Here is an 8,290-nt window from a genome sequence, read left to right as displayed (position 1 = left end):
TCCAGTAACTAGCTAGGGATTCTCCCCTCCCTTGGACGAAGTTGAACAAGTCTTCAGATGTTTTTTGCACCACATAAATCCCCTGGAAAACGGTGAAGAAAGTTAGTGCTAGTTCTGCTGATGTAAAAAAATAGCTATCTCGGTTATCAGTCAGGAAAAGAGACTTTAATGTCGGATTGTCAGTTTGGTTAAATGATACTCCATCTGGATGAACGATATTGTTCCTTCAGCTTCCTCTCCTGCTCTTGGAAACCTGGGGGAAAACATGCAAAGAGTTTAGAAACTTCTCCGACGCTCAAGACAGTCAGATTTCCCTTTTACAGTTTAAAGAAATAAGTATTGATTGATCCTTGAGGAACATATTCAACTTACTTTGATGAAGGTAATGCGATGGCCTTTTATAGGTTGCTTTGGACAGACTGTGGTAGACTGTGAGATTGAGGTGGCTGAGATCCACCGTGTTGTATTGCAACTACTATTTCGTAGTTAGGGGTTCTTCTTTGAGTTTATCTCGTATTTTGGATATTTAGAAGTTCCTATGTTCAAGGATACTTCGTAGATATTTTGCCGAGTTGATAGATCTTCTAGGAGATGTTTCTTCCTTTCAGACTCTTGAAACCCGGTTAATTCAACACTGAAGATCTTAACCGACTGAGATCTTTGGAAAGATTCGGGATTAAGTCGGTAAGCGTACGGCGCGCTTTGGCCTTCCCATGTTGAGGGTGTAAGGCTTCGACCTTGCTTACGTGGACCCGCTACACTTCTTGAGAATCCTAGGGGAGATAGTTGTGTTTTAGGCGATAGGGGTGAGCAACTGTCGATTGTCGACCATTGAGGGTCAAGCCGAAGCCGAACCAATCAATAAGGGTTTGACTAAATCATGGGCCGCAGCCGAGTCGATCAAATCATCAACTCACTTCTTTCCACCCAGTTTTGTTCGATTTTGACTGAGTTCGGTTGATCGGTCCGGCCGAACTCACATAACCAAATAAAACAGAAGGAAAGAAGTGAAATTTAAGCAAGCAAAATAAGTTAAAACTCAATTTCACACTTTAAACTACTATCAATTTTAATACCTAAAGATCTCTTTCTTAGTTTACAATCTATATTTAGTATTGGTAATTCATTTAAAGTATTATATATGTAGACATAATTAGATATAAATAAATTATATATATATATATATATATATGTATAGTTCGGTTGGTTCGATTTTGGCGGTTTTCAAAAACCCAACCTGAAGCCAAACCAAACAATGATCAGTTGATTGTTTTTTTAGTCGAGCGGAGCCGAACATTGTTCGGTTCGGCCTAAATATCATTTGGTTTCGTTCAGTCGAGTTCGGTCTGGTCGGTTTGGGCGACTGTTGCTCACCCTATTAGGAAGAACAAGGCTGGAGCTCCTTAGATGATCTTGCCGACCTCCCAATTCTGGGCTTAGGTGGCAGACCTCTTCGAACTCAGCTGTCCTGTTACCTTGAGACAGGTTGACCAGTTGGGCTTCTAGTCTTTTTTTGACTTCAGTCAACGGTTGACCATTTTATGTATCATCACGAGTCCCGCCACTTCCTAGTAGAAAGTAGAGAAACTAAGGGAGTAAAAGTACTCTGAAGTTCTAAACTAAATAATAATTTAAGAAAATAAATCTTTAGGGTGACAGGTATACCTGGACCAGAGCTATTCGTGAAGCTTGGTCGTTCTTTGCGTATTTAATTTCTTGAGCTCCGTGTTCTGGGTTGGTTTTGGCTGAGCTGGTCTGCGCGTGAATGAACTAACCTCCTCGTGTCTGAGCCTTTGAGGCTTTTGTTTGTCGGGGTTGTCTTGTTAGGATATGCTTGTTTCAGAATTCTGAAAGGGTTCGTTTACGTGCAACGAACATCTATTCTGCATGTTGGGAAGTAAATTTCCGCTTTTTACTTGATTTTGTGACGTCACAGATTTGATTTTATGATCAAGCGTTTTCGACGTTGATCTTTTGGATAACTGGCCACAGTACCTTCACTGCCATGCTTGGGGTACGTGGCCTCTTCTGGTTGGATGAATAATTGATTTTTGTAGAGTCTCATTTATTCATCTCTGACTTGGTCTGTTTTTTTGGCCGCGATTTGACGCCCAGTCATTATGACTTAGTATGTTTCCGAGGTGCTTTACTCCTTTCTTTTATGCTTTCTTTTCACCGAGAAGAAACCTTGCTCTTCGTCTTATATTATAAATAACCTCCTTGTGGTTTAAGTTTGCTTAAAGAACAACTTTTCTAAATTGTTTTTTTCTTCTTAATATTCCTTTTTGCCTCCTAATTTTAAGTGAGTTGGCGATGAGGCCCTTGTTTGAGTTTCGACTTGAAGACTTTTTGGATGCTCTTTTCTCACGACGGTAACGGCAAAAGGTGGATTTCCCCATCATGGGAACGGTAACCCCGAATGTCATTTAGTGTCTTTTCCTTTTAGGAGAGGTGACCTAGATGCCGATTGGGGCTCTGCCACCAGGAAGGAGGTGGCCCTGGACGCCGATTAGGGTTCGGTCAGCGAGTGGAAAGTGATGCGAGTGCTGGAGAATTATTTTCTCAGTTTGATCTCATCACTTGGTTTGGTGGAAAGATCTTCTTTAGCGACCAAACAATTTGGTGGGACCTGCTAGGATTTCTTTGCTTTTGCCACTTGGATTCCTTCACCTTTCTTTTGTACTTCTTTTCTTCCTGTTTGTTAGTTTTCAGGAAGTTCAGTCGGATTTTTTTCTTTCGTCTCTTGCAAATTCAACCTAAGTGGACGTGTCTGTTTTAATGTCTTTAGTTGTAATTTTTTTCCTGTTGTAGATTTCCTTTAGGGTGAACAAAGGATTTGTTGGTTGTCGTTAATACATGACCCTGGATGGTCTTGATTTCTTCATCCGACATTTCTGTGCGGAAGTCAAAGATGAGGGGCTTTTCGTCTCAGTCATTTACCTGACCTTAAGAACGTGGAGACGAATCTTCCTGTTGACCCCCTCTGCCCGTTATTTTATTCCCTGAGAGGTAGATTCAGTGATTCCCGGTCTGTGATTTTCGAGACGATGGGGTTCCTGTTAGTCGTCGAGGGGCTGGTCAACTTTTAGCTATAGTAATCCGTGCTTCAGTGAGTTTGGTTGACCCTCCGGTTGTTGTTGTTGTTCTTCTTCTTCTTCTGCTCCTCCTCCTCCCTCCCTCTTCTTCTTCTTCCTTCTCCTTCCTCGAGCGATTGAAGGTTGAAAGAAAGAGGCAGGAGGAGAAAATAACAAACCTCTAAAGGGACCTAGACATCACGGAAACCACGCTGAAATCCTTGCTCGAGAAGAGTCCCAACGAAGTAGACGATCTGAGAGGCCCCACTTTCAGAAAGCCCGCCAACAAGAAAATCGCTAACTTAAGCCAAGGAGGCCCGACCAGTAGCCAAGCGCCCCGAAGGACGACACTCACTGAGGTAACAATCAGACGTTTGTCAGTACTGGCGAAGGAGCTTAGCAGCATATCGGAGACCGTAGCGAAAGAATTCATGGAGAAAGGTGCTGATGTCAAAAATTGGCTCCCGGGTAAATCAACATGAAAAAGGGAGTTGATGCGTGACAGCCTCCGTTATGATGGTATATTCTGTTTGGAGAGGAGAGATTCCTCTGTTCAGCTCTGCTTATTCGCTCTGCTTTGCTTCTTTGCTCTGCTTCTTTGCTCCAGCTCCTCGCTCCTCGCTCCTCGCTCCTTGCTCCTTGCTCCTTGCTCCTTGCTCCTTGCTCCTGTTCGTATGTTCCCGAGGGGGGGAACCTGCAAAGGGTTCGGAAACCACTCCGACGCTCAAGACAGTCAAGGTGCTCTTTGCATTAAAGGAATGAATATTGATCGATCCTTTTGGGGGGCGAGTTGTGATAACTCTGAGTATGGGGTGACCTTTTCTGGGGTGAAGAGATCGTGTCCTGTGAAGGACGAAGTGGTGGGGCCTTTTATAGGCGAAGTTAAACCAAATGTGATTAGTGGCGGTGGTGAGGAAGTGGCCGTCAAACCGTAAGGGAAGTTACCTCTTTTGCGTATCTAGGGTTTCTCTTCGAGTCTATCCCAGATCTTTGATAAGTGAAAGTTCCTAAGTTCAAGGATACTTTGTATATATCTTGCCGGAGTGATAGACTTTAAAGGAGAAGTTTCCTCTTCTAGATACGTGGAGTCCAATCGGGCTTAAACACTTCAAGATGTGAGGCCGACCGAGATCTTTCTAAAAAGTCCGGGACTAAGTCATTAGGTCGCGCAGCGCTGATATCTCCCCAGTCCTGAGCGTAAGATATGGGTCGAACCCGTGGAGCCCCCCTTATTCCTTTTAAGATCCCAGGGCTGATTTATTCATGCCAAGGGCGTTTAGTGCAGAGCTGATTTCTTCCGGCCGACCTCCCAGTTAGGGGAACGTATGGTGGACCATCAGGTGTTTAGCTGTCCTGCTGCCTTAAGCCGAGTCGTTCCAAGAGACTTCAGGCCTGATCTTGACTCTTCAGACGTTAATCAACGTCTGGACATTTTATGCATCATCATGAGCCCCGCCACTCCTTAGTTGAAAGTAAACAGACTAAGGAGTAGAAGTAACTCGTGTATTTTTACTTTATTTGAAGGCCTGAAGTCGAGAGTATTACCTGTCCCAGAGCTATATCGAGAAACCCTTTAGGTCTTACCTTGACCAGGGATAATTGGTGGAACTCAGTATTGTGTTGATGTTCCAGAGCTAATTGGTATCTGCTAAGTGCATGTATTTTTCGACCTAGTGTTGTTTCGGCCAGAGTCATCCTGATGCACCCGAAAAAGTTGCACACCTAAGCGGAGGTATCAAGTAGTAATCCGGCAAAGCCGGGATCGATCCAAGGATAGGAAGGTAGTTTGGATATCGAAGGGTCTTATCCCTCGGTCTAGATATTAAAAGCTAACTTAGACTATAAAGGAGAGAAACAAAGATAACGGGGGGTTTATAGGATTGATTTAAAAGGAAATAAAGAAAACAAGTAAAACTAACTACACAATACAAGTAAAACGGGCGAGAGAGATTTGAGAGAAGTGTCGGAGGAAACAAGAGTCGGGAGACGGTAAGACTCGATTCGGGCAACAAATAAGTGAGAGAGGTGTCGAAGTCCGGGAATCCATAATGATAAACCTACGACTATGTGTAGTCCGATTTAATGTGTCGAAGTACAATCGATATTTGACTCTTAAAGTAGATGTCTCTAAGTACTACGTATATCCGGAGATCATACCTAGTCAAACAAACATCTAAATCGGTTAATCTCGAGTCATCGAAAGTGTCGTCTAGTCGCCTAACTATGTGAAGTGCATGACAAGACACATGAAAATATGACTTAGACTACGATCGATATCGAATACTTCTTTTCGTCTATTAACTATGCAAAGTGCTTGACAAGACACATGAAAATACGATCAAAACGATAATCGAATTAAATGAACATCAATTCATAATCAAAACATCAAATCATATTAAACATAATCACGAATTCATCACATTTCATCTCATATAATCGACACACTAAAGTTAGCTAAACATGGTGATTGAATAAGAAATGGAAAGAAAATGATAAGAGAATCCCCCTTTTCGATGTGGTTCGAGGCTAAGATCGTCGGAAAATATGAGTTTTTAGTTGCATCCGATCTCCCCTTAGCAATTTTCTGGGTTCCCCATAGCGACCAACATCATCTTCTCCATTTAGAACACAACCTCCATTAAAACTAACCCTAACTTTCTCTTTCTAGAAATTTCTTGTCCAAAATCAAATCAAACTACATGGGAAGCTAACCAAGATGATGGGGAACAAAAGCCCTAAGCTTTCCAGCCAAGAAGGTGGTCGGAAACCCTAGAAAACTCCGACCAAAGACAAGAAGAAATCCGGCCAAATGGTGAGATCCGGGCAAATGAGGTGCTGTCCGGCCTTGTGCGCGCCTGCAGATGCGTTCCGGAGCATGTGAAGCTTCCCGTGGACGCGTCCTTGCTGCTGTGGAAGCTTCCTCATGCTCCGGTAGTTGCTGCTCCTGGATTGTGTTGTTCGCGCACAGCAGCTGCTGCAGGTCGCGCCTGCAGCAGCGTCCCGAGCTTGAGGAAGCTGCTCTTGCCGTGCTTGCAGTCCCATGCCGGCTGCCATGCTTTCCCGAGCTGCTGTTCCGGCCAAACTTTGGCCGGCCTTAGTGCTGGCCGGCCTAGCTTGGCCGGTCCCCCTTCACCTTCTCTCTTGTCTTTCTCTTCAAACCCTCTCTTTCAAACCCTAAGAACCCTAGAAGTTGATGAAGAACACCAACCCTAACACCCTTTCTCTCTCTTTTCTTCGCTGTTGAATGATGAATGATTGAAGAAGAAGATGAATAGTGACCTCACTTGATTCAAACCCTAGACTTAGTCAACTTGACTAAGTCTTTAGACTACTTTGACTTCGGCCCAAAAGTGGGTGCTCATAAAATCTCTACACCTTCCTTCTTCTTTGGGTATTCTTAAACATGGGCTTAGATGTTGGGCTTTGAATTAAAGACCAAGGAGGTGCCTTAATCTAGCCTCTACAATTAGAACCAAAGGGGGGGTGCCTTCAAGAAAAGACCTTGGCTTCTATCTTCACAACTTCCTCGTCCGAACTCGGAATTGGCTTCCGTCTTCACCGTTGGACTCGCCATTGCCTCCACTTGTAATTTGATTTGCTTGAAATCTTTTTCTCTCATTTTGGGCACATGAAATGATAGTGACAATTCGTTCCCTTTATTCCGATTTACACGCTTAACTCCAAAATAAGTACCTAACCTGAAAAACACATAAAATATTATTTATAATACTCGAAAAGAACTAATTAGTCTAAGTTAGATGAAGGAATTGAAGGAGATGTCCTTCGACCAAGGTGACAATGCGAACAATTTGTCGGATAGGATAATTGATGTGGAAGATCATCAAGTCCGATTGATTTAGGGATCGTAGAGTTGTAGCTAGAGACCAACTACGATCGTCGAATTACGAAGTAATTCGCGGCTAACTTCGATCGGATCCTACAATGGGTTACACATAAGAGTGACAAATTGATCTAGGATATGACTAGTGGGAGTGAGATATAATCATGGGAGTGTCCCATAAACATATCTCATAGGCCTAAAAAGGAATTAGGCAAAGATAGTACAAAAGGCCAAAAACAGGGTTTTTGGGCCTAGGCCGATTCGGGCACTTTTAGGCCTCGGATTGGGCTGATTTCTGGAGGGACGTTTCCTTATGTTATGAAAATTAAATCTGCCAATTTTGGCTGGGTTTGGACGTCATCTCCTTAGGGAATTGAGAAAATACCAATAGTTGCTATTTTCGACTATTTCCCTAAATCTTATTCTAAAGGGTGTTTTAGGAAACCTAAAAGGAGGTGGATTCTTATTAGGGTTCTATATAAACACTCTTAGGGCAGAGAATAAGGTGTGGAATTTCTTTTAAGCTTTCTTACTCTACCACATCAAGTAGAGAGGAGAAAGTGAGCTAATTCCCATTACTATCAATCTAGTCAAAGAAGAAGGTGTTCTTCTTTCCAACCACCATTGGTGTGCTAGCTATACAACAAGGTGGGAGATCAAATTGATTGCTTGTGTCCCAAGTAGAGGAGCTACACTTGAAGCTCTTGGTCTTCTTCAATCAATTCAACTAGTTCGAGGGAAAAGCGATTAAGGTAATCTACTATCTCCATTAGATTAACTACTTGTTTTGCATGTGATCCTGGGAATACTAGTGTAGACATTAGATGTCATATTTCCGCTATAAACACTAGTAGAAGGGTGTAAATCCCTACAGTGGCGTCAGAGCCTCTTGCAATGAACTAGTTTTTGCTAAGAATGGAACTAGTTCATATTAGATATGATTGATAGTTTGATAAATTAAGTTTATAAAAGTATTTTAAAAGTGTTTTAAAATTATTTAAACTCACAATTTGATATTATTGAATGGGACTCAATGAATTTCAAATTGAGAATCAAATTGATGATTAAAAGTCTTTTAAAAGTCTCAATTTGATTGAATTTCAAACTAATCCATGCTTGATTAAATTGATAGTTATGTTTAAAAGGATTTTAAACATAAAATTTGATTAATTTTGAATTGGATTCAAAGATTTTTTCAAAATTGATTTCAAAATTGTTCTTTGAAAAATTTCAAAAACCTAGACTTTGATCCAAAATTGGTTTGATTAAGAGTTGTTTTTAAGTTTTGGAAACTTTTGAAAAACAAAAATTTGGAATTTTAGAAGTGTTCTAAAAGAAGTGTTTTGAGTTTTAGGAAACTCTCAAAACAAAATTT

Source organism: Eschscholzia californica, unplaced genomic scaffold (assembly GCF_041429995.1).
Source record: "Eschscholzia californica isolate CP2 unplaced genomic scaffold, dmEscCali1.0.p SCAF_2, whole genome shotgun sequence".
Lineage (NCBI taxonomy): Eukaryota > Viridiplantae > Streptophyta > Magnoliopsida > Ranunculales > Papaveraceae > Eschscholzia > Eschscholzia californica.
Note: the sequence above shows the minus strand (reverse complement) of the source record.